Consider the following 25,929-nt stretch of genomic DNA (forward strand, 5'->3'; position numbering starts at 1 on the left):
ACACGAGGTCGACCACAGGTCATGCCCTGAACAGGGCTGGTCCTGGGACACGCTCTGCACACAGCCAACCCCAGGACACACTCTGAACACGGCCGACTCCGGAACTTCCCTCTGCACAAGGTCGATCCCGGAATGCGCTCCGCACAGGACTGATCCTGGCACGTGCTCTGCGAAGGGCCAACTCCAAGACACTCTCTGCCCATAGCTGCCATAGCCGACCGCAGGACACATTTTGTACATGGCTGACCCCGGGACACGTTCTGCAAACGGCTAACCCCGGGAATTCACTCGGCCCACGGTTCCCCCCGGGAGATGACTGACCCGAGGACATGCTCCCCACACTGTCAACCCCAGGACATCGCTCAGCACACGGTCGACTCAGGGACGTGTTCTGCACAAGTCCGACCCAGGGCCATGCTCCGTACGTGGCTGATCCAGGGCCACGCTCCACACTTGGTCTTCCCCAGGACTCGGCTCTGCACGTGGTCAACCCGGGGACTTTGCTCTATAAGCCATCGACCACAGGACGCCGCTCTGCAAACCATCAACCTTGGGCGTGCTATGTACACAGTCGACTCCAGGTACAGTACTCTGCAAATGGCCTATCTCAGGACATGATTTGCACCTGGTCTATCCCAGGACATATTCTGCACACAGTCAATGACAGGATATGCTCTAGCAAACCGTCAACCCTGGGACGTCGCTTTTATCGTGGTTGTCCCTAGGACATTGCTTTGCATTCAGTTGACCCTGGGACACGCTCCGCACAGTCAACAGGGTACGGTGTTGCTGCACGTGGTTGACTCCAGAACATGCTCTGCACAGGTCAGTCCCGGAACACACTTCCACACACAGTCCACCTCTGGTTCTGCCCCCGGGTGCCTGCTGCTGAGGTAGCCTGGCACAGGGGACGCTGCATTTAATGGACGGGTGACTCCTGCCCTCAGTAGCCCACCTGATCATCAAGACAGCCCCGGTCCCGTCTCCCCATTCAATCTGGACCGGTCACCCTTCGGCTCTGGACCCCTCTCGCGGTCCTACCAGTGGCCAGGGATGGTACAGTCTCTTGAATGTTGCCCCGGTAACGGTGATGGGAATGCCACCGCACCTGCAGAGTCATCCAAGGTTACCGTCCCCCCGAAGTCCCGGCGGAAGTGAGCCACGACTCTGAGCCTCGCTCTCCCTCTCCCTCCCAGAAGGATTTCCGTGAGTGCCCCTCCATCGCCCCACACCACCTCCCACCCCCCACACCTCCTCTCCCTCTCTTCTTTCCCCACTTCCCACAGCTCTGGCCCTCTCTCGTGGTCCTGCCCGTGGCCGAGGGACGGCACAAGCCTCCAAAGTCTCGGCGGAAGTGAGCCACGACTTTGACCGCCGCTCTCCCTCTCTCTCCCAGGATTTCTGTGAATTCCCCCTCCGTCGCCCCGCACTCTCTCCCACCCCCCTTGTCCCCCATCCGCCCCCTCCCTCTTCCCCCTACCCCCCCCCCCCCGCCACCCTCCGCTCCAGCGGAGTGTCTGCCTGAATCTGGAGCTGTCGGCCCCTGATGGAGTACCGAACCCCAGAAACAGCTGCCACTCCCTGGGAAGCTGACTGGGTAAGTAGAGAATAATGAGCGGCAGGCACCAGCCAAACAAAAGAAAATCCATCTTTATTTACCAACTGCTGCACGCTCGTGGGCGCCAGCCGGGAACCCGCCCTCTCGCGCAGGGAGGCCCGCATGGAAGCCGTTTCTTGGAAAACAACCCCCCGAAAAACCAGAACCCAACCGGCCCCTCCACAGCTCAGGCTCCGGAGTTGGGGGCGAAGATGTCAGTGGGGTCCCCTTCCCCTCACGACAGCGGATCCCCCTTTCGTCCCCTCAACTTCAGCCTCCAGTAACCCACGCGGGGAGGGTCACTTCTCCCACTCCCTTCTGCATCGCCTTTTCTCCCTTTATTCAACCCCCTACTCCCAGCCCCATAGCACTTATGTACGTATCTGTAATTTACTGATTTATATTAATGTCTGTCTCCCTCTCTAGATTGTAAGCTCGTTGTGGGCAGGGAATGTGTTTATTGTTTTGTTGTACTTTCCCAAGCACCTATTACAGTGCTCTGTACATGGTAAGCGTTCACTAAACACGACTGACTGACCCCCTTCGCTACCCCTCCGCTGCCTAGAATCAGGGCAGGGAGTCCGGCCCCGGGGAATGGGATTGGCCACCGGCTCCCTCGAGCTCTGCACCTTCTCACCACGGAAGGCACTTTACTGCGCACGGGATGTTGCACTGGGTGTCCCCCGGGTGCCATCTTGCGTGCACAACGTGGTACGGTCAGTCCCTCAACGGGGCGGGGGTCGCGCTCCTGAAGAGCCCGATGCTCGGGGAGAAGGGGCGATGCGGTAGTACCTCTGGGTCCGACGCCGCACGCGGATACAAAACTGGCTCTTCCGACACCGCGTCGCATCGTAACCACAGAGACGCGCGGCATCAGAAGAATGTTCCCGAATCTCACGATCGCGCTCCAGCCTAACAAAAACCCTGGACCGGCCGAGGGGCCGGCTTTGGCCTCCTAAAGGCAGCTACCATCTGCCTCCACTCTCTGATCTTCCATGCCGCGCTATCCTTTTACACTGTGCGTGATTGATGACTGTATTTTGTTAAGCCCTTACTATGTGCCAAGCACTGACATAAGCGCTGGGGTAGATACAAGGTAATCAGGGTGTCCCACGTGGGGCCTCACATTCTTAATCCCCATTTTAAAGATGAGATAACTGAGGCACAGAGAAGTGAAATGACTTGCCCAAGCTCACACAGCAGACAAGTAGAGGAGCCGGGATTAGAACCGACGACCTCTGACTCCCAAGCCCGCGCTCTTTCCGCTAAACCACAACGTGCTCACAGGGTCCGGGCGATGTCATTAATGTTACTTTGGGTGTGCTTGCAGAGACACACAGTGACGTCCTGCAGAAGCCCAAAAGACCCCTCGGGGTCAGGGGACCCCCGTTCCCATTCTCGGGTACTCGTTCACACGGGGTCGCTTCTAAACTGGTAACCAAAATGGCCCCATGCCCATTCCTCTGGAGGTAGGCACAACAGTAAGGGTTCACCTGCAAGCACCAAGTAAGCACTTCAAACACTACCTAGCACTGGTACTGACTGGGCATAACTGGGGCATCAGGGCACTGCCCTGACCACTTGGCTACAGATCGGCGTAACATCAAGCCTCCACGCTCTGTGAGTTATCAGTCTAATGGGTGTGATACAAATTCATTCATTCATTCATTCAATAATATTTATTGAGCGCTTACTACATGCAGAGCACTGTACTAAGCGCTTGGAGTGTACAATTCGGTAACAGATTTGCCAAGCATACACAGCCAAGAGGAGCGCTAAGCCCTGGAACCTACGGGACGGGCAGCTCGTAGCCTGAGCACCTCCACGACAGGCAGCTCAGAGCCCGGGCAGCTCATAGCCCCGGCACCTCTGAGATGGACGACTCAGAGCCCGGATCCCTTTGGGATGGGCAGCCCTTAGCCCAGGCACCTCTGAGACGGGCAGCCTAAGCACATCTGGGACGGGCAGCTTGCATCTCTGGCCCCTCCAGGATGGGCAGCTCGTAGCCCTGGCAATTCTGTTGCCCTGGTTACAGTAACAGGAATGCCACCGTACCCGCAGAGACGAAACGAGGGTAGTGCAATATGATCGCTTGAAGGCCGGCACCTCTCTCACTGCCAACCGTTGGAATCTCCCATTAAGAACAACATATGAAGTCTCAGGACCAGGATCGGGCAGAGAGGAATCACCTAGGGGAATAGCGGCCTCGGGGGAGGTACCCGTGCTTTTCCGTCCCTGCAGGCATCATTTCCACAGGGGCGCAGAGTGCCACGAATGAGAGTGGAGCGTGTTGCAGAGAACGCGTGCCGTCTCCGGCTACCGGCGCAACTGGGGACCGGACCCAGCTCTCCCGATGTCTGGAGCGGTGCCCTTCCCATTGGACCAACAGCCAAGAGTTCACAACCCCCCGAGCCCCGACCAATCCCCCAATTCAGGGTTCCCCACCCTCGGGGCACAGACAGAATCTCCAGGTGGCAGGCCCGGCGGCTTTCCCTGCTCCGGGACCCGTGTGGAGGGCAGAGGGCGGCTTTGCCTCGGCCCGGGCTCTGCCGCCGTCCCTGTCGGGTAGGACTCGGGCTGAAGGAATAGGGCATGTGGCAAGACACTCGGTCCCACTGGCCCTGGGCTGCAGTGCAGGCCTCCCGCTGGGGACGAGCCCAGATAAAGCTCCTCTAAGCCCAATTGGGAGGCCGTTGGGAGGGCAGGGAAACTTCACCGACCAAGGCCGGGGCCTCTGCCTCCCCCCTGACCCGATGCTGCCCACCCGTCACATCTCCCCGCGACCCGCCCACCCCGGCTTTCCCAAGGATTGGGGTGGGGTACCATAGCAGTCAGCCCCCCTGGGTCCAGCGAAGCTCCCCGCTACCCGGGCCGCGCGAGCCTTGGAGCCCATGCATGGGGCCGCCCGTTAGACTGTAAGTCCGGTGTAGGTAGGGATTGCCTCTCTTTATTGCTGAATTTTACTTTCCAAGCATTTAGTTCAGTGCTCTGCACACAGGAAGTGCTCAATAAGTACGATTGAATGAATTAAATGAATGAATGGATCCAAGACGTGACAGACTTGCAGACTGGGGGACAGTGGACCGATCCCCCACCGACACTGCCCCTCTCCCGCCTCCACACACACAGTTTGTTTTCTTTAGGTTTTATGGCATTTGTTAAGCAATTACTATGTGCCAGGAAGTATACTAAGCACTGGGGTAGAAACAAGCTCATCAGGATTAGCTTATCAAGCTTCCCCTCTAGATTGTGAGTTCGTTGTGGGCAGGAATGTGTCGATTTATTGTTATACTGTACTCTCCCAAGAGTTTAGTACAGTGCTTTGTGCACAGTAAGCGCCCAATAAATACAATTGAGTGAATGAATCGATAAAGGTAGGACACGGTCAATGTCCCACTTGGGGCTCAGAGTCTTAATCCCCATTTTACAGATGAGGGAACTGAGGCCCAGAGAAGTTAAGTGACTTGCTCAAAGTCACGGAGAAGACAAGTGGCGGAGCCGGGATTAGAAGCCAGGTCCTTCTGACTTCCGGGTCCACGTTCTATCCACTAGGCCAAGTTGCTTCTCTTCCAGCCTGAGTGCAGAGGAGGTCCTCGGTCTCCTCGCATGCACTCGGTAGACTTGCCAGCGTGGCTGGTCTATTCACCAGAGCCCAGAGTGGTGTGCGGGGGGGAGAGGGGAGAAGTTGGGGGTTGGAGAGGGGGGCGTCGGAGGGGCGGATAGGGGGCCGGAGGAGGGGGGCACATTTTGAGACTTGCCATTGGTCCCCGCGCCGGGAGCCCTCTCCTCCCTCCGGCATACAGCTGCGGGCGCCTGGGCCGTGGGCTGCATCCCAATGAGGCGGCCGAGACGGCCTCTCCGCGGAGGTCAGCCCCGAGTCAGCAGACCGTCTGCCCCGGCCTGCCGGGCCCCAGCCCCCAGCCCCGGCCTGATACGCCCCAGCCCTAGCCCCATTACCCCACGAGGGCTGTCCAGGCCCCAGCGCTGGGAAGACCCGCGCCCCTTTCCCCTTGCCCGCTGGCCCCACAGCTGGACCAGACCGGGGCGGGGGGGAGGGACACAGGAGGGCAGGACAATGCCCGGCGCCCTCGCCCACAGGTTAATCAGCCTTGGGCTCCGCCTCCCCCCGGGAGCCCCGGCCCCTCGCAGCCCAATCCCGGTTCCCACGCTCGCACAAAGCTCTGTATCTGGCACCTGCTTCATTATCATATCTTTGGGGGGTGCGGGCAGGGGGATAGAGGGGAAGGGCCGGATGGGGGGCAGGAGGGGAGGAGGAGGAGGGGTTGGAGGGGGGGTCCAGACGAGGTTGGGGGGGAGGGGGTGAAGGGGAGCGACGGGATAGGGAAGAATGAGGAGGAGAGGGGAGGTGGAGGGAGGAGGAGGCCAAAGGGGTGCAGAGAGCTGGTGATAAACTGTGCCTCGCGAGCAGGATGGCACTGAGCTTTCTGACATTTGTGGGCCGGGACCAGGCTGAACCCATCACCGGCCAACAGCCACGGGAACGTGTGGCCCGAATGCAAACCCGCACGGCAACCCCACCCAAAACTTCGAAGGACAGCACTTTGCGTGGGCTCCCGTGGGCATGCTCTCCCAGGCCTGGTGTTAGAGGACCAGGGGATTGGCTTAGAAGAGGTCCTCCCCTTCCCTGTGGCCCCCCCGAGAGAAATTTGATTAAATAGCCCCGAGCTGCTGTTCGAGGCTCTGAGGAAAAGCCATCTGCAGGAGTTGGTCAGTCAGTCGGTCAATCGTATTTTTGAGCACTTACTGTGTGCAGAGCACTGTACCGGGTGCTTGGGAGAATACAACAATAAACAGACCCATCCCCTGCCCACAATGAGATTATAGTCTAGAAGGGGAGACGGATGTTAATAGAAATAAATTACAGCTATATACATAAGTACTGTGGGGCTGGGAGTAGGGGGTGAATAAAAAGAGCAAGTCAGGGAGATACAGAAGGGAGTGGGAGAAGAGGAAAGGACGGCTTAGTCAGGGAAGGCCTTAACGGAGGCGATGTGCCTTCAATAAGGCTTTGAAGGCAGGGATGGTAATTGTCTGTCGGATACGAGGAGGGAACTCTCTCTCCTCCTTCTTCTCCCTCCCCTCCCCTCCCGACCTGAATGGCAGGTTGATTTGAGGCATTTACCTGGGGCTCACACGGGACCTCAGGCACGCCACAACTTTTCTGAGCCTCAGTTTCCTCATCTGTACAATGGAGATAAGATACCTGTTCTCTCTTCCTCTTAGACTGTTAACCCCGAGTGGGAGAGGGACTGTGCCCGACCTGATTAACTTGTAACTACCCCAGTGTTTGCATGGTACTTGATTTACCAAAGTGATTTTCGTTGCATCCAAGACCCTGAACCAGGAGAATTCCCAGTGGGCTGTTTGGTGCGGCATTCTCCAAGCACAACTTCCCCAAAGGAGGTCTTCCCAAAACCTGCTCCCTGAAGCCCCAGCCCTGCAAAGAAGCCACTCTGTAATCACAATTATAACAATAATTGTGGTATTTGTTATGTGCTTACTATGTGCCAGGCACTGTACTAAGCGCTGGGGTGGATACAAGCAAATGAAGTTGGACACAGTCCCTGTCTCACATGTAGGGCCCCCAGTCTTAATCCCCATTTTACAGATGAGGGAACTGGAGCACAGAGAAGTTAAATGACTTGCCCAAGGTCACAAATTTTGACTCCCAAGCACATGCTCTATCCACTAGACCATGCTGCCTCTATAGACCAAGGTGTTGGGGGGGAGGTGGTTTGAAGATTTGGGGTTCTTAGTCCACAAGGATGCTGCCCACCAGAAGAGGAGCCTTTTACCTTTCACCCACAGAGTGGTCTAGTAGATAGAACAAGGACCTGGGAGCCAGAAGGACAGGCTCCCCGACTTGACTGCTTTGTGACCTTGAGCAAGTCACTTCACTTCTCTGGGCCTCAGTTCCCACATCTGTAAAATGGAGATTTTATACTGTGAGCCCCACACGAGACATGAACTGTGTCCAACCTGATTAGCTTGTATCTATCCGAGAGTTTAGCACAGTATCTGGCATCTAGTAAGCACTTAAAAGATATTTTTAAAAAAAACAAAACGAACCACTCCACTATTCTCGGAAACAGGCCAAACACTCCAACTTTGGTTAAACCGGGGGTGGAGGGGACTCAGGTCCCTCTTTCGAGAGGTGGTGGCTTGCTGCCCGACCCTTCCTGGGTCTCCAGGGATCCTGCGATAACAGTCTGGTTTTCCCAGATGGCCGTGAATGCCCCAACCCTAGGATCCTGACAGATTTTGCCCACACTTGCCCAGGGCTTGGGTAACGATGTTTTACTGAGAGCGTGGGGTGGAAGGGGGCAGGGATTTTATGGAGGTGGGGACTTGGAGGGGACAGACTTTAAACTGCTAACAGGAGAAACACCATTTTGAGTAATAATAACTGTGATATCTGTTCAGTCAGTCAGTCAGTCAATCATTTTTATTGCTCACTTACTGTGTGCACAGCACAGTACTAAGCGATTAGGGGAGTACAACTGAACAACAGGCACATTCCCTGCCCACAATGAGCTTACGGTCCTCAGTTTACTATGTTCAGGGCTTACTATGTGCTAAGTGCAGGGGCAGATACAGAAGAATCAGGTTGGTCACAGTCCCTATCCCACAAGGTGTTCACACACTCGGGGGAGGGAGAACTGGGATTGAATCCCCACTTTACAGAGGAGGAAACTGAGCCCCCAAAAAGCAAACTGCCCCAGGTCACGCAGCAGGCTGGAATGAGAACCCAGGTCCCGTCTTCTAGGCCCTTGCACTTTTCACTAGGCCACACTGTTTCCGGGTCCTTTCTACTCTGATGGGAAACTCCGGTTCTGACAGAGACCCGGGATGAAACCAGGAACTCCAAACCCAGGAACCCCAAAGTGGCCCATCGCAGATGACGTGGCTACGCTCCTCAGAGAAACGACCCAGTTCCGGTGTTTAGTTACCCAGAGGTGAAATTCCGGCTCCCCGTTCTGCCCGCCCCGGCCGCCGGAGTCAATTAGAAACCCAGAGTGGTTTCACTATGAACATCCATTTTCAACTTTCCCCCATTCTCCAGAACCCTGCTGTTCCACAGTTTCACTATTTCCGGTGGGACTTACTCTCTTCACCGGCCCCACCTCGGGCAGCTGACGTTTCAGGTGCCCCTGCCTTGCTGGGAGAGATGGGTCAGCGGCTTATATCCTCTAGACTGTAAGCTCGTTGTGGGCAGGGAACGTGTCCGCTTATTGTTATATTGTACTCTCTCAAGCGCTTAGTACAGTGCTCTGCACACAGTAAGCGCATAATAAATACGATTGAATTGAATGAATGAATATTCACTGAGAGCTTACTGTGTGCAGAGCACTGTACTAAGCACTTGGGAGAGTACAATATGACAATAGGCAGACACATTTCTTGCCCACAGCGAGCTTACAGGCTAGAGGGGGAGACAGACATGAATAGAAATCAATTACAGATATATACATAACAGCTGTGGGGCTGGGAGGGGGAATGAATAAAGGGAACAAATCAGAGCAATGCAGAAGGGAGTGGGAGAAGAGGAAAGGAGGGCTTAGTCAGGGAAGGCTTCTTGGAGGAGACGTGCCTTCAATAAGGCTTTGAAATGAGGGAGAGTGTCTGTTGGATTTGAGGAGGGAGGGCGTTCCAGGCCAGAGGTAGGATATTGGCAAGGGATTGGCGGTGAGATAGACAAGATCGAGGCACATTGAGAAGGTTGGCATTAGAGGAGTGAAGTCTGCGGCTGGGTTGTGGTAGGAGAGCAGTGAGGCAAGATAGGAGGGGGGCAAGGTGATGGACTGCTTTGAAGCCAATGGTGAGGAGTTTTCTGGGTGTGGTGGGAAAGGAGGCAGGGCCCGAGGGATTGGGGGCGTCAGATCCCCGGAAGAAAGGCTACTCGATTCTGACGGTCCAAGCCGAGCTTTCATGCCACCGTGCACCCTGCAGGGGCAGTGGCAGCAACTGCGGGGGAGGGGGAGCCCACGGAAGCTGGACACAGGCCCGGACGGGAGGATGCCGGCGCTCCAAACCCCGCAACCAAGCCCCGGGTCCTGGCACCACCTACTCTGCCCAATAACTGCAGGAGCTGGACTGCTGCCCCGGGGGATGGCAGATCCCAAGATTGGGTTCCCTGACGGTACCTTCCGGGGGGGGGGGGGGTTCGGTTAGCTCTTCTGAGGGCTGGGGGCGGTAGGGGGAGAAAGGGGAAGGAAGATGCTTAGCTCCTCTAGACGGTAAGCTAGTTGTGGCTACCCATTCTGTTATAGTATATTATTATGGTATTTGTTTAGCACTTACTATGCACCAGGAACTCTACTAAGCACTGGGGTGGACACAAGCAAATCAGGTTGGACACAATCCCTGTCCCACATGGGGCTCATAGGCTCGATCCCCATTTTAGAGGTGAGGTAACTGAGGCCCAGAGAAGTGGAGCGACTTGCCCAAGGTCACCCGACAGACAAGGGGTGGAGCCGGGATTAGAATCCATGACCTTCTGACTGGCAAGACCGTGCTCTATCCACTAGCACTTAGCACAGTGTTCTGCACATAATTAAGTGCTTAATAAATGCGGTTGCTTGATTGAATGAACTCAGTAAGCTTGGGCTTGACGCGAGGACAGAAGTTAAAAATGTCTGAGATCTCTGCAATCTCTGCACCTCCAATCGGCCCCACAGCCCAGCCAACCCAGGCCTCCGTCTCCCAAAGGGCACAAGACCCTCCTGGCTCTGCATCTGTAATTAACACGTGTGTTTTTCTATGAGCCCTCTCATTTTCCTTTATAGCAATCAATAGTAGTTATTAAGCACCTGCTGCGTGCCTCACTGTCGTGAGCGCTTGAGGGAGTCCAATGAAGTTGGCTGACGCGGTCCCTGCCCTCAGGAGGCTTCCACGTTGAAATCTTCTGATGCTTCGATTCATTCAATAGTACTTATTCAGCTTCTGATGCTTCTATTCATTCAACAGTATTTATTCAGCGTTTACCGTGTACGAAGCACTGTGCTGAGCACTTGAGTCTAGGGGCAATGGTGTCAGCGGTGGTCCCACCTCCCCCAAGACTGTCCCTAATGCTAAAGGGCAGAGACCACGTCTCCCCCTCTGTCTGAGCCCTCCTCCAACCCCGACTCAGTGCCAAGCACGGGGCTCCCATGCCCATCAACCGTTTGTACTAAGTGCCTGTGGGGGGAGTGCTGTACTGAACACCAAACTGTCCTGGGTGCCCCTTGAGAAAGGGACAGGGTCCAGGTCGGGGAGAGCAGGAGGGTTCGGCGGTTCAACCTGCAGACCTCACTCGAGGCTGCTAAACCCCCACCTCCTTTGGCCTCCCCGGGTTTGGGAACGGATTCAAAAATGAGCAAACAAATCACCCGGCAACGGGGGGCAGAAACCCCGTCCGTCCCCCCACCCGGGTGCCCACCCCGTGCTGCGGCTGGCGGGCCCGCCCCCCCCCGCCACCTCCTCCGGAAGTTGAAGTGCTTTCCAAGTTAGCAATTTCCAAGCAAACGGCTGGATGCCCCTCCCGGCACGTGGCACGGCGCCAGCCACCACGCCGAAGGTCCCCCACACGGAGCAGCCGGCTCCTGCACAGCAAAGTAACCACACAGCGGGGCCGCCGAGCGGGGAGGCGGCTGGCAGGGCCCGCCGCGGTGCCTCCCCGTTGTACCGACATCAAACCCAAAACCAACATCTGCTGCGCTCCAATTTACTTTCTACACAACATTTAGCAAAACAGCGCCTCCGCCTGCCACCTCATTAAGGGTCGAGCGGCAGATGAATCGACGACGGGCCCGCGCGCCCAGCTCTGGCTCGGAATCGACGGGGGGCCTGGCCCAGATCTGGAGGTTCCCCTACTCAGGCGGGGAAGGGGACTGTAAGCTTGTTGTGAGCAGGGAATGTGTCTGTTTATTGTTGTATCATACTCTCCCAACCACTTAACCAGTGTGGCGTAGCGGAAAGAGCACGGGCTTGGGAGTCAGAGGTCATGGGTTCCAATCCCGGCTCCTCCCCTGGTCAGCTGGGTGACTCTGGGCAAGTCACTTGACTTCTCTGTGCCTCAGTTACCTCATCTGTAAAATGGGGGTTAAGATTGTGAGCCCCACGTGATTACCTTGTATCTACCCCAGCACTTAGAACACTGCTGGGCACATAGCAAGAGCTTAACAAATGTCATCCTCATTAAGGGGCTCCACGCACAGTAAGTGCTCAATAAATATGACTGAGTGGATGAATGAATGGGACGGTTCAGAAGGGCCCTGTCCGATTTGTCGCGGGAGATGGGGGCGGCGACTGGGGCTGGTCCACGTGAGCCAAGATGCAGCAGGATTTCCCGACGCTCGAGAAATGGGTTTGGTTTAGGGGTTCCCCTGCCCTGGGCCATGATCTCAGCCTCCCTTGGGCAGAGGGGATGGGAGGGGTCTCTCATAGTACCGAGTGGGACTCCTTTTCTTCAGTACCCTCCCTTCTGCATCACCTTGACTCGCTCCCTCTGCTCTTCCCCCTTCTCCTCCCACAGCACTTATGAATATATGTATATATCTATAATTCTATTTATATTGATGCCTGTTAACTTGTTTTGCTGTCTCGTCCCCTCTAGACTATAAGCCCGGTGGGGGCAGGGATTGTCTCTATTGCTGAATTGTACCTCCCAAGTGCTTAGTACAGTGCTCTGCACACAGTATGCATTCAATAAATACAAATGAATGAATCGAATGAAGGAATGAATGACTGAGGTTCAGAGAGGGTGAATTTTTTTGATCGGGGTCACACAGCCGGTTCAGACCAGAGCTGGAAAACCCACAGTCTCCACATGCCCTCCACTTCCATTCAATCTTTCATCTGATCGTATTTACTGCGCGCTTAGTGTGTGCAGAGCACTGTACTAAGTGCTAGGGAGAGTACAATACAACAATAATCAGACCTGTTCCCTGCGCACAAAGAGCTTACAGTCTATAGAGGAGGAGACAGACATTAATACAAATATATAAATTACAGATATGGAAATAAGTGCTGTGAAGCTGGGAGGGGGGATGAATAAAGGGACCCGTCTCCATGGGGGTGAGGGGTGAGGACTGATAGTGGTCCCCAACTTGGAATTCCCCCAGGCCTACGCAAGGATGGCAACCATGAGATCTGGAGTTTGGGATGTTGGCAGCTCTGAGGTCAACATGCCCACTCCCCTACATCGGGGGCACAGCCGCCACATCGGGGGAGAGGGCACTAAGCCTGTAGCTGTATGCCTGTCCCACGAGCTGGAAACTCCTGCCCAGGAACCCACAGGAGCCCAACAGCGAGGTGTTTGCAAACAGAAAGCCTCACTCAGCCTGCCACTCCCTCACGAGCCCTTCAGTGACCAGATGGGTCAGTCCCACTGCCCATGCTACCCAAGGTCCTGGCTCGCCCTCCAGTAACGAATCATGGACCATCCATCTGCCCTAACTCTCCCCACTCCACTTCTGACTCTCCCTCCAGTGACCCAACACAGACTCCCAACACCCCTAACTCTCCTCGCTCCATCTCTCACTCTCCCTCTAGTGCCCCAGCATAGACCACTCAACACCCCTAACTCTCCCCTCTTCACCCGACCCTCTCTCCAGTGACCCAGCACCGACCCTCCAACACCCCTAACTCTCCCTGCTCCACCTGATTCCCTCGAGACCCAGCACAGACTCTCCAACACCCCTAACTCTCCCCACTCCACCCGACTCCCTCCAGTGACCCAGCACAGACCCTCCAACACCCCTCTTTCTCTCCATTCCTGACTCTCCTGCCCGTAACTCAGCATGGACCATTCAACACCCCTAACTCTTCCCTCTCCCTTCCAGACTCTACCTCCAGTTCCCCAGGACTGACCATCCATCCCTTCCAAATCTCCCTTCCAAGTCTCCCCTCTCCATCCCTGACTCTTCATCCAGTGACCCAGCACGGACCATCCATCACCCCTAAAGCTCCCCTCTCCATCCCTGACTCTCCTTCCAGTGACCCAGCAAGTACCCACTTGTCCATGGATCTAGCCAAATCCCTCTTGGACCTGCTGGTGCTTCTGGCTGCACAGCTTCCTGTGGGGCAGACCTCTGTTGGGTGAGGTAGTGTTCTCTGATGTCTGCCCGGAACCTGCCCTACTCTTGCTTCAATGGGGAACAGCAATTCCATGCTCGCCTTCTCCACCCTCTTCCTGCTTCTGTAAATGCCAACCCTGCTCCACACTGTCCCTCCCACAGCCTGCACCTCTTCCATCTGCAGAGTGTGTTGACCCTTTCTGCTACTCCATCCCCCTTTCCATCCTTGCTGCCTCTATGTCCACACCGTTCAGGAAGACCTGCACCACTGAGTCTCAAGACAGGCCATTCCCTCCTCTCCAGAGCCCCGAAATCCTTCACACAGAAGAGTCCGTGCCTTGAAGGGATCAACAGTCACCGTGTCCAGCTCCCTGCCCCCCAGAAAATGCTGAACCAAAGACCGCCCAGGCACGAGGAACACAATAATAATGTTGGTATTTGTTAAGCGCTTACTACGTGCAGAGCACTGTTCTAAGCGATGGGGTAGATACAGGGTAATCAGGTTGTCCCACATGAGGCTCACAGTCTCAATCCCCATTTTACAGATGAGGAAACTGAGGCACTGAGAAGAAGGGAAGACGGGAAGAGAAGAAGGGAAGCAGCGTGGCTCAGTGGAAAGAGCCTGGGCTTCGGAGTCAGAGGTCCTTGGTTCGACTCCCGGCTCTGCCGCTTGCTAGCTGTGTGACTTTGGGCAAGTCACTTAACTTCTCTATGCCTCAGATACCTCATGTGTAAAATGGGGATTAAAACTGTGAGCCCCACGTGGGACAATCTGATCACCCTGTATCCCCCCAGCGCTTAGAACAGTGCTTTGCACATAGTAAGCGCTTAACAAATACCACCATTATTATTATTATTAGGTGACTTGCCCACAGTCACACAGCTGACAATAGGGTCTCGGCTGTCCACATCTATCACTGTGGCATTCTGGAAAACGCTCACTAGGGTGTCGGGGTGGGTAACCAGAAGCTCCAGTGCCTTGCCCTGAATCTCAGCATTACAGTCCCAGACGGGTCCCTGAATCCCTCCAGAGACTGGAGACAGCAGCTGTGGTTGTGAGCTGGGCGCACTCTTACTACCGGTGGGCTGCCCAAATCACAATCCATGGTATTTCTGGAGCATTTACACTGTGCAGAGCACTGTACTTAGGCCTTGGGAGAGTCCAATAGAATTAGTAGACACTGCCCCAAATCCCTTGGCTCTCCCCTCCGCACCCGCCACCGTACCCAGCTGCTGAAGTGGTTACCTCCTGCCACCCCCACCGTGCCCACCTACCCAGACCCTGCCCACTGATTGCACTGTCCCTCCCCAGGAAATGTTTTTCAATTCTTTAGACTGTAAACTTGCTGTGGGCAGCAAACGTGTCTACCAACTCTATACTCACCCAGGCACTTACTACAGTGTTCAGCGCCCAATAAGTGCTCAATAAATACCTTCGATGATGATGATGCTCTGCATACAGTAAGCCCTCAATAAATACCATTGATAAATTCACTGAACACAGGCATTTGCCTCAATCAGTATGTATTGATTACCCCACAGCACTTACGTACATATCTTTAAATTATACATTATAAACTATTTATTCATAATAATGTGTGTCTACCCCTAGAGAATGTGAGCTCACTGTGGGCAGGGAATTTGTCTGTCAACTATATTGTACTGTACTTTCCTAATGGGCAAGGAAAGTGTCTGCAAATTCTGCTATACTGTACTCTCCCAAGCCCTTAGAACAGTGCTCTGCACAGTGATGCCTGTCTACTTGTTTTGTTTTGTTGTCTGTCTCTCCATTCTAGCCTGTGAGCCCATTGTTGGGTAGGGATTGTCTCTATCTGTTGCCGAATTATACTTTCCAACCCCTTAGTACAGTGCTCTGCACATAGTAAGTGCTCAATAAATACGACTGAATGAATGAATGAAATACCAAGGATTGCTTACTTAGTAATGTTGCACACCGATTACCCCTCGGCACTTATATGTACATATCTTTAAATTATATATTCATATTAATGTAAGTCTCCCCCTCTAGACTGTAAGCTCATTATGGGCAGGGAACATATCTGCCAACTCTATTGTCTTGTACTCCCCTAAGTGTGTAGTACAATGCTCTGCACATAGTATGTGCTCATAGTATGTGCTCAACTGATGAGGATGATGAGTGCTTACTGTGTGCAGAGAGCTGCAGTACCCACCTGGGGAAGTGCAATGGAATAAGTAGACCCAATCCCTGCCCTACAGGAGCTTACACTCAACTGTCCATAGAGCACTGTACTAGATGCCTGTTCTGCACAGCCCCTCAGGACTTATGTACAAATCTGTAATTTATTTATCTGTATTGATGTCTGTCTCCACCCCCTCTAGACTGTAAGCTCATTGTAGGCAGGGAATGTGTCTGTTTCTTGTTGCATTGTGATGATGATGATGGTATTTGTTAAACACTTACTATGTCCCAAGCACTGTTCTAAGCACTGGGATAGATACAAGGTAGTCACGATGTCCCACGTGGGGCTCACAGTCTTAATCCCCATTTTACAGATGAGGTAACTGGGGCATAGAGAAATTAAGTGACTTGCCCCAAGTCACACAGCTGACAAGTAGCGGAAGCATGATTAGAACGCAAGACCTCTGACTCTCAAGCCCATGCTCTACTCTCCCAAGCACTTAGGGCAGTGCTCTGCACACAGTAAGTACTCAATAAATACTACCGAGTGAAGGAATGAACTGTACTAAGCTCTTGGGAGAGTACAAGAGCAGTAAAACCTTATGCCTCCCAAAGAGCAACAGGGACACATGAAATTTACAGTTTAGGAGAGTAAGAGATGCATCTAGTTATAACTGGAGAATGAAAAGATGGAAAAGTGGATATGTAAGCACTTAAAAAACTAAGGACGTAAATTCATCTGAACCTTGGTACTGTGGGTGGTTGTACAGGCCCAACTCTGAGGTAGCAGTTGGCAGAAAATGACCCAGAGAGAAGACAAATTCATGGGGAAAAGCCTCCTTACTGACTTCATCTGTTTCCCATCTCCTTCTGCGTAGGCTCACCGTTTTTCCTCATAATAATTATCGTAATTGTTAAGCACTTACTATAAGCCAAGTACTCTTTGAAGCACTGGGGTAGATACGGGGTAATCAGGTCCCACATGGGGCTCACAGCCTAAGTAGGAGGGAGAACAGGGATTGAATCCCCTTTCTGCTCATAAAGGAATTGAGACCCAGAGAAATGAAGTCACACAGAAAGTACGTGGCGGAGCTGAGATTTGAATCCATCCAGGTCCTCTGCCTCCCAAGCCCGTGCTCTTCCCACTAGACAACACTTCTTCTCAAAGTGCTGCACTCCCGCTCACCTACTTGCTCATCTCACTCCGGGCCCCAAGGGAGCCATGACTGGCAATGCTGAGAAAGCCAGAGCGGCACAGCGCTAAACACTAGCACGAGGATTTTTTCTTTGGGCAGGTTCCCAAAGTCTTTGTGACAGGACCACCGACTGTCCTTTATAACAGGAGACTCCAACATCACTGTGTTTTCAGGGTGGGAGAGAGAGTCTCTTTCGAGAAGTCCAGTGCCGAAGGTGATCGTTCTCCCAGAGGCTGAGCTGTGCCGCGGCCCTCAGCCCACACTTCTCCCCTGCTCAGATCTCTCCAAGGGCTCCCCCCTCCCTCCACAGCAAACAAGAACAGTTCACTACTGTCTTCGAAACCATCCGCCACCCTTGTCCATCTCACATCTCCGTTCTCTTCCCCCACCACTCCCCAGTCGGCAACCTCAGTCCCTTTTTCAAGCTCATCTTCTTACCGTCCCGCACGATCGACTCTCTGGTCTCCAAACCACCGTCCACACCTTACCCGCACCCTGATCAAATCTGAGGGTTCACAGCTCTCCTCACCATCGAATCCCTCCTGAAAACCCACACCCCCGATTTATCCCACCACCTCGTGACCACCTTTAGGGCTAAGGTATTTTTTATAGTATTTATTAAGTGCTTGCTATGTGCCAGGCACAGTACTAAGCACTGGGGTAGATACAAGAAAATCAAGTTGGACACAGTCCCTGTCCCACACCCTCCTCCCCAACAAAACCTAGGAAAAGATGGATGCCGTATCTTCATCTTCACATGCTACTCATTTACTCCCATATTTACTGGGAAGCAGCGTGGAAAGAGCAAGGGCCTGGGAGTCAAAGGGCCTGAGTTCTAATCCCAGCTCCATCACTGGTCTGCAGTGAAACCTGGCACAAATCACTTAATTTCTTTGTGCCACAGTTTCTTCATCTGTAAAATGGGAATTTAATGCCTATTTTCCTTCTTACTTAAACTGTGGGCCTGATGAGGGACAGGAACTGCATCCAACCTGATTATCTTACATCCGCCCCAGCACTTAGAACAGTGCGGGGCATGAAATAAGTCCTCAAGAAATACCATAATTATTACGTTAATTAATATTACTCATCTTTTTCATAATAATTATTATAATAACACCGGTATTTATTAAGCGCTTACTATGTGTCAAGCACTGTTCTAAGCTCTGGGTAGATAGAAGCTAATTAGGTTGGACACAGTCCTTGTCCCACATGGGGCTCATAGTCTTCATCCCCATTTTACATACAAGGTAACTGAGGCCCAGATACTCGCCTGAGGTCAGACAGCAGGCAAGTGGCGGAGCTGGGATTAGAACCCAGGTCCTTCTGACCCCCAAGCCTGTGTTCTATCCACTAGACTTACCTACTGCTGCCACCTTGTCTTCCCTCCTGTGGCCACTATTTGTGACTAACCTGTGTCTGCCCATCTCCCCCAGAAGAATAAGACCCTGGTCTTCCACTGCTGGCATACTCTCCCAATCAATCAATCCATCAATGGTATTTATTGAGCACTACCTGTGTGAAAAGCACTGTACTAAGGGCTTGGGAGAGTACCAAGAGAAGCAGCGTGGCTCAGTGGAAAGAGCCTGGGCTTGGGAGTCAGAGGTCATGGGTCTGACCTCTGCCACTTGCCAGCTGTGTGACTGTGGGCAAGTCACTTAACTTTTCTGTGCCTAAGTGACCTCATCTGTAAAATGGGCATTAAGACAGTAAGCCTCACGTGGGACAACCTGATTACCCTGCATCTACCCCAGCACTTAGAACTGTGCTCTGCACACAGTAAGCACTTAACAAATACCAACATTATTATTATTATTATTATTATTACCACCTCCGCATCAAACAGAAACTCCATCACCTTACCTTCTCCTACCATGTGGGACAGGGTCTGTGTCCGACCTGATTTGCTTGGATCCACCCCAGCACTTAGTACAGTGCCTGGCACATAGTAAGCGCTTAACAGATACCACAATTATTATTAACCCTCTCACTGTACCTCGAGCTCATCTATCTCGCTTTCAACCTCTCACCCACATCCTGCCTCTGGCCTGGAACACCCTCCCTCCTCTTATCCGACAGACAATTACTCTCCCCCACTTCAAAGCCTTATTGAAGGCATGCCTCCTCCAAGAGGCCTTCCCTGACTAAGTCTCCTTTCCTCTTCTCCCACTCCCTTCTGCTTTACCCTGACTTGTTCCTTTTACTCATCCCCCCTCCCAGCCCCCAGCACTTATATACAGAGACGTAATTTATTTATTTCTCTTAATATCGGTCTCCCCCTTTGGACTGTAAGCTCTTTGTGGGCAGGGAATGTGTCTGTTATATTGTACTCTTCCAAGCGCTTAGATCAGTGTTCTGCATTCAGTAAGCGCTCAATAAATACGAATGACTGACTGACAACATTGTAACAGAGCTGGTAGACACATTCCCTAGCTGAGCATGCCCAGACTCTTTTCCCACGGGGCTGGTGCAGCCTAAACACCATGTACGGAAGACTCTCTGGGTCGGACGTCACAGGCAGACACACAAACCGTTCCTCCATCACGGCAGCACACTGGACCCAAGCAGACTCTCGTGGACGCCAGGGTCGGGGTGCTTCGTCGCTCCCCGACTATGTTCTACCCCAGGGCACGGGGAAGGCACGCCTCACGGCGGGACTCCGTGTTCGGTGCTCTGCGCTTGGCGGGCGCTCGATCGATGCCACTGACTGATTGATTGGTGAGGGGTGGGACCGGAGGCTGGGGAATGGACGGGACGACCTCTCCATTCATTCATCCATTCATTCAATCGATGGGAACTTCCTGTGTGCAGAGCACTGTACTAAGCACTTGGGAGAGCACAAGACACCAATAAACCGACAGATTCCCTGCCCACAACAAGCTTACAGTCCAGAGGGGCTTATGGTCTAGGGGTCCCGGGAGTGTCTCTGACAAACATCCAAAACAACAAGAGAAGCAGTGTGGCTGAGTGGATAGAGCACAGGCCTGGGAGTCAGAAGAATCCGGGTCCTAATCCCGGTTCTGCCAACTCCTCACTCTAGGCTTCAAGGCTCTCCATCACCTTGCCCCTTCCTACCTCTCCTCCCTTCTATCTTTCTACCACCCACCCCGCACGCTCCGCTCCTCCGCCGCCCACCTCCTCGCCGTCCCTCGGTCTCGCCTATCCCGCCGTCGACCCCTGGGTCACGTCCTCCCGCGGTCCCGGAACGCCCTCCCTCCTCACCTCCGCCAAACCGATTCTCTTTCCCTCTTCAAAACCTTACTTAAAAATCACCTCCTCCAAGAGGCGTTCCCAGACTGAGCTCCTCTTCCCCCTCTACTCCCTCTTCCATCCCCCCTATACCTCTCCGCAGCTAAAGCCTCATTTTCCCCTTTTCCCTCTGCTCCTCCACCTCTCCCTTCCCATCCCCACAGCACCGTACTCGTCCGCTCAACTGTATATATTTTCGTTACCCTATTTATTTTGTTAATGAATTGTACATCGCCTTGATTCTATTTAGTCGCCATTGTTTTTACGAGATGTTCTTCCCCTTGACGCTGTTTAGTGCCATTGTTCTCGTCTGTCTGTCTCCCCCGATTAGACTGTAAGCCCGTCAAACGGCAGGGACTGTCTCTATCTGTTGCCGACTTGTTCATCCCAAGCGCTTAGTACAGTGCTCTGCACATAGTAAGCGCTCAATAAATACTATTGAATGAATGAATGAATTTGTCTGCTGTGTGATCTTGGGCAGGTCACATCACTTCTCTGTGCTTCAGTTACCTCATCTGTAAAATGGGGATGGAGACTGTGAGCCTTACCGGGGACAGGGACTATGTCCAACCCAATCAGCTGATACCCACCCCAGCGCTTAGAACAGTGCCTAGCACATAGAAAGCGCTTAACAAATACCACACTTCTTATTATTATTATTATTCTCTGGGCCTCAGTTACCTCATCTGCTCATTTGGGACAGTGACTGTGCCCAGAACTTAGAACGGTACTTGACATGTAATAAGTGCTTAATAAATACCACCATTATTATTAAGTCCCCTAATATGGTGTTATAACTTCTCCTGGTGGCTCCCACTTCTCCTCTTCCCCTTTTATTTTTGATTTCAAAGACAGAACCATAAAAACAGGAACCTACACCCCCCCATCCTCCACCCCAGCCCACCCCAGACAGCCCTAAGCGCAGGCTAAATAGGAAGTGGAGTTGTGAATGGAGTGGGGACTACTGGATAGAACACAGGCCTGGGAGTCAGAAGGACCTAGGTTCTCATCCCTGCTCCGTCACTTGTCTGCTGTGGGCAAGTCTCTAAACTTCTCCTACCTCAGTCACCACATCTGTAAAATGGAGATTAAGGTTGTGAGCCCAAACATGGGACCTGGACTGTAATGTATCCAACCTGATTAGCTTGTATCTACCACAGTGCTTAGTAAGTACTTAACAAATACCATAAAAAAAAATAGGAATGGGGCCAGGCTGCATGACATCCTATACCATCATCCGGGGGCCCAGAACCATCATGCCATTAACAAATGCCAGGATAAATAAATAAAATAAAATAAATTCCAGGCACAGACAGCCTTTACCACCCCACAGGCCCCCGGCTACTCCAGAACACCTGGCTTCTGGCTCATAGAGTTGCTTGCCTGCAATGGCTTCGGCCACACCTCAGCTCCACCAGAAAATGCCTCTGGTACCTTAAACACATGCACACACATGTGCACATATATATATACACACACACGTTTATCCAACACCCTTAACTCTCCCCTTTCTATCCCTGTCTCTCCCTCCAGTGACCCAGCATGGACCATATAACACCTCTAACTCTCCCCTCTCCATCCCTGACTCTTTCTCTCCGCTGACCTCCGCTGTTCATCTCCAAAGGGTTTCAGCGATGAATGAACTTTTTCCAACTACAGAAACCTGTTCGGAGGCAGGATGTCACCATGTCCCACATCCAGCGGGCACATGCTGTGGGATGAAATCTCCCCAATTCCCTAACGACGTGCCAGCCAAAATATGCAGTGAAAACACATTCTAGCACGACGACGGGCATGGGAAGCAGCATGGCATAGTAGATAGAATATGGGCCAGGGAGTCAAAAGGTCATGGGTTCTAATCCCAGCACTGCCACTTGTCTGCTGTAAGCTTGAGCAAGTCATTTCACTTCTCTGGGCCTCAGTTTGCTCATCTGTAAAATGGGGATTAAGACTCTGAGCCCCAGGTGGGACGGGGACCGTACCTAACTTGACTTGCTTGTATCCACCCCGGCACATAGTACAGTGCCTGGTACACAGTAAGAGCTTAACAAATACCAGAATTATTATTACTGTTATTATTATCCAACACAGCCCACTGGGTACAGCTACAGAGCCAATGGCCGTCACTGAATTCAACTATATAGGCAACCGTTGCCCAACAACTCCAAGCTGGGCTAAGAAACAGAGACTAAGAAACAGAAAAACCTGCACATCCTTTGGGACTGGGATGAGTGTCTACTGTGTGCAGAGCTCTGAAGCAGACACTTGGGAGCATAGACTAGAAGGAAAAGCAGCGTGGCGCAGTGGAAAGAGCACGGGCTTTGGAGTCAGGGCTCATGAGTTCGAATCCCAGCTCTGCCACTTATCAGCTGTGTGACTGTGGGCAAGTCACTTAACTTCTCTGTGCCTCAGTTCCCTCATCTGTAAAATGGGGATTAAGACTGTGAGCCCCACGTGGGACAACCTGATTCCCCTGTGTTTACCCCAGCGCTTAGAACAGTGCTCTGCACATAATAAGCGCTTAACAAATACCAACATTATTATTATTATTATTAAGGAAAAGACATGGGCCTTCTAGAGGAATGGCCTTAAAGAGAAAAAGGCAACCAGGATGGTCAGTGGAACGGAGCATCTTTCGCGCAAGAAAGGACTGAGAAGACCAGGATTTTGCAGTCTGAACATGTGCAGGCTGAGACAAGATTGGAGTTTACCAAATCAGAATAGTAGTGAAAGGGGAAAATAAAAATGTGTTGTTCTCCAAGTCCCACACCGCCAAGGCAAGGAGTAGGTTCTGCTTGAAGGAAATACTCCTCCCCACAACTGAGAGGGAACACATGAAATCTGTCCCCACAGGAAGCTATACAGCTGGGAACACCTAGTCCGGGAACAAGTGGCCCATGTTAGGTCAAGGAGGAAGAGTTGGGGACGGAGAGGGGAGATGGGAGGGTTAGATGGTCCGTCCTGGGTCACTGGTGGGAGAGTAGGGAATCGAGAGAGAAGAGCTGGAAGGGTTGGACGGTCTATGCTGGTTCAGTGGAGGGAGAGTAGGGGATGGAGAGGGGAGAGGTAGGGGTGTTGTATGGTCCATGTTGGGTCAGTGGAGAGCTTCAGGGATGGAGTGGGGAGGGCTAGGAGAGTCAGATGGTCCGTGCTGGGTCACTAGTTGAAGAGTCAGGGATGGAGAGGAGAGAGTTAGGGGTGTTGGATGGTCCAGGCTGGGTCATCGGAGGGTAAGTTAGGGCTGGGAAGGGAGAGCTAAGGGTGTTGGAAGGTCCATCTCTAACTATAAGGGAAGGGTCTCCAAGCATCCTGGTGCTTCTGAGGGAGCCAGAGTCCGAGGCCGAGCAGATGATGGAGCTGACAAAGAGGACGACGATTGAGGGCAGATGGTCCGTGCCACCACCATTCCCAGCGGGACTCCTCCCGGGGATGACAGGAATGTGGTCAACCTAAGGCACCCTGCTGCTTCTTCCCTGTCGGGCTGATACCTCCTTTCCACCCCCATCATCTGCTTCCCTGAAAGTTATTCACCTTCCTCTCTGGCCACCCCAACACAGGCCCTTGGGGCGGCCAGGGCTGTCATCACAAGTCTCTTGGCAGGGAAGGGGCAGAGGGGAGATGCGCGGCAGGGTCGGTGATACCCACGAGGCAGAGGAAAACACTGCTGCCCAGCCGGTTGTCCGCTCTGCCTTTCCTAGAAACCACATTGAAGACACCCTCCACACCCTGGGGTGCTTCCAAACAACAAAGTCTTTGTTCTCGGTGGACGTTCTGTCCCTCCCGCAACACTCCACCTTCATCATTCACTCATTCATTTAATAGTAGTTATCGAGCACTTACTATGTGCAAAGCACTGTACTAAGCGCTTGGGAGAGTACGATACAATAACAAACAGACACATTCCCTGCCCACCTGACCCCAAGGTCAGCCTCTCTCTCCTCATTCTTCCACCCTCTGCCCAGGATGGAATTCCTCCCTGACCACTGGCTCTCCACACACCGACTCCCCCTAACTGCCCGCTCTCTGCTCCCACTCCACCCCAGCTCTCACTCTCTGCCCCTCCCAAATTGGAACCTTCCCCCTCTCACAACACAAACCATCACGGTCATGCCCACAGCACTCTCACCCTGAACCTACACTGAACCAAGATCCCGAGTCCCAGGCAATCAAACAAACGTATTTATTGAGCGCTTACTGTGTGCAAAGCACTGGGAGAGTACAATCTGACAGAGTTGATAGACACGTTCCCTGCCCACAAGGAGCTTACAGTCTAGACCGTACATCAGTGTCTGGACTCGTCTGGATGCCCAGTAGCCCCGTGCCCGTTTCAGACGGAAAGCACCGACGACTTGGGCAGTGATTACTGCTCAAGGCTCTGGGCCCAGTGGACGCCCCAGGTCTCCCGCCAACAGGACATCTACCCCCGTCCTTCCCTGACCCCAATATGGCAAAATGGGGAGTGTTTCCTTCCCTCCCTCCCTGGTCCAGCCTCTGGCATGGAGGCAGAAAATGCCTGTAAGATTACCTCTAGACTGTAAGCTCCTTAGTTGAGTACTCTGCACACAGTAAGCACTCGATAAATATGACTGAATGAATGACATAGGATTGACTGACTGAATGAATGAATGACCCGGAACGAGAGAGTGGCAGGCGGAGGGGCAGTGAGAGTCCCAGGCTATCCCTAGAGCCACCCCGATAACCCGGAGGGGGGTCAGGAACGCCGGCTTCACTGTTCCGCTTGGACTCCTCCCACTAAACACTTGGGGGCTGAGAGAGTGTCTACCAACTCTGTTCCACTGCAGTCCTCCAAGCATTTAGTACAGTGCTTTGCACACAGTAAGTGCTCAATAAATACCACTGATTGATTGATTGGACCGTTGGGCCTAACCCTAGTCCCCTTTGAAAGGCAGCAGTTGCCACCCACTGCCCCGGGAATGAGGTGGACCACAGAGATCAATCTAGCCACAGCACAGACCCACCCCTCCTCCCTGTGCTGCAGACGCCACCTTCCTCCACCACCGGCCCCCAAGGACAGGAAACCCCCAGAGTCAGCCCCGACATCCCGGGCTCCGGCCAAATGGGCCCCAGGGGAGGAGCTTCTGGAAAGCCCCAGAGTTCCTCCTTTCTTTCCAGGAAACCCGATGTCAGGACAGGGCACCAGGTAAGGCAAGGAGGGAGGCAGAAGAGCAGGCCCAAGCCCCTCCCTGGCACCCAGCGGCCTCAGGTGCTTTTGGAAATCTCCCACTATGAGGAGACCAACCTGCCTGACTCTACTGGACCTTTGCAGTACCGACGGTGGGGTTTATAGGGTGGGGGCTGCTGGGGTCTCCATGTCCATGCCTGCACAGAACTGCACACCAACCCCGGTCCCTTTCCAACCCCCGGGACGCGCAACCTCTCCCTCGGGGATCAGTTTGCCATCAGCATCTGTCATTTCCCACCCGCTCTCCGTCATCCAGGCTTTGGATTATCCGTGCCCTTGACTTGTGCGGGAGCCCTGTTCCCGCTAACCCTCACCCTCGGGCAACCTCACAGCCTGCTGGGGGACTCTGGGTGGAGAATGGAAACTCACACCCACCTTGGGCAAGCTTCCTGCTGGCAGTTCTGGGAAAAGCTCAGCAGAGGGAAAGGAGGGAGGGAGGGTGGAGA

At 53.3% G+C, this 25,929-nt stretch overlaps 1 protein-coding gene across 1 annotated transcript in view; it reads right to left on the minus strand.

Annotated features, from left to right (window-relative positions):
* Nucleotides 1-25,929, minus strand: part of AKT1 (AKT serine/threonine kinase 1) — a 74,441-nt gene that overhangs the window by 42,147 nt on the left and 6,365 nt on the right. The gene's annotated exons all lie outside the window — the stretch shown is intronic.

The sequence above is a fragment of the Ornithorhynchus anatinus genome, chromosome 1 (genome assembly GCF_004115215.2).
Source record: "Ornithorhynchus anatinus isolate Pmale09 chromosome 1, mOrnAna1.pri.v4, whole genome shotgun sequence".
Lineage (NCBI taxonomy): Eukaryota > Metazoa > Chordata > Mammalia > Monotremata > Ornithorhynchidae > Ornithorhynchus > Ornithorhynchus anatinus.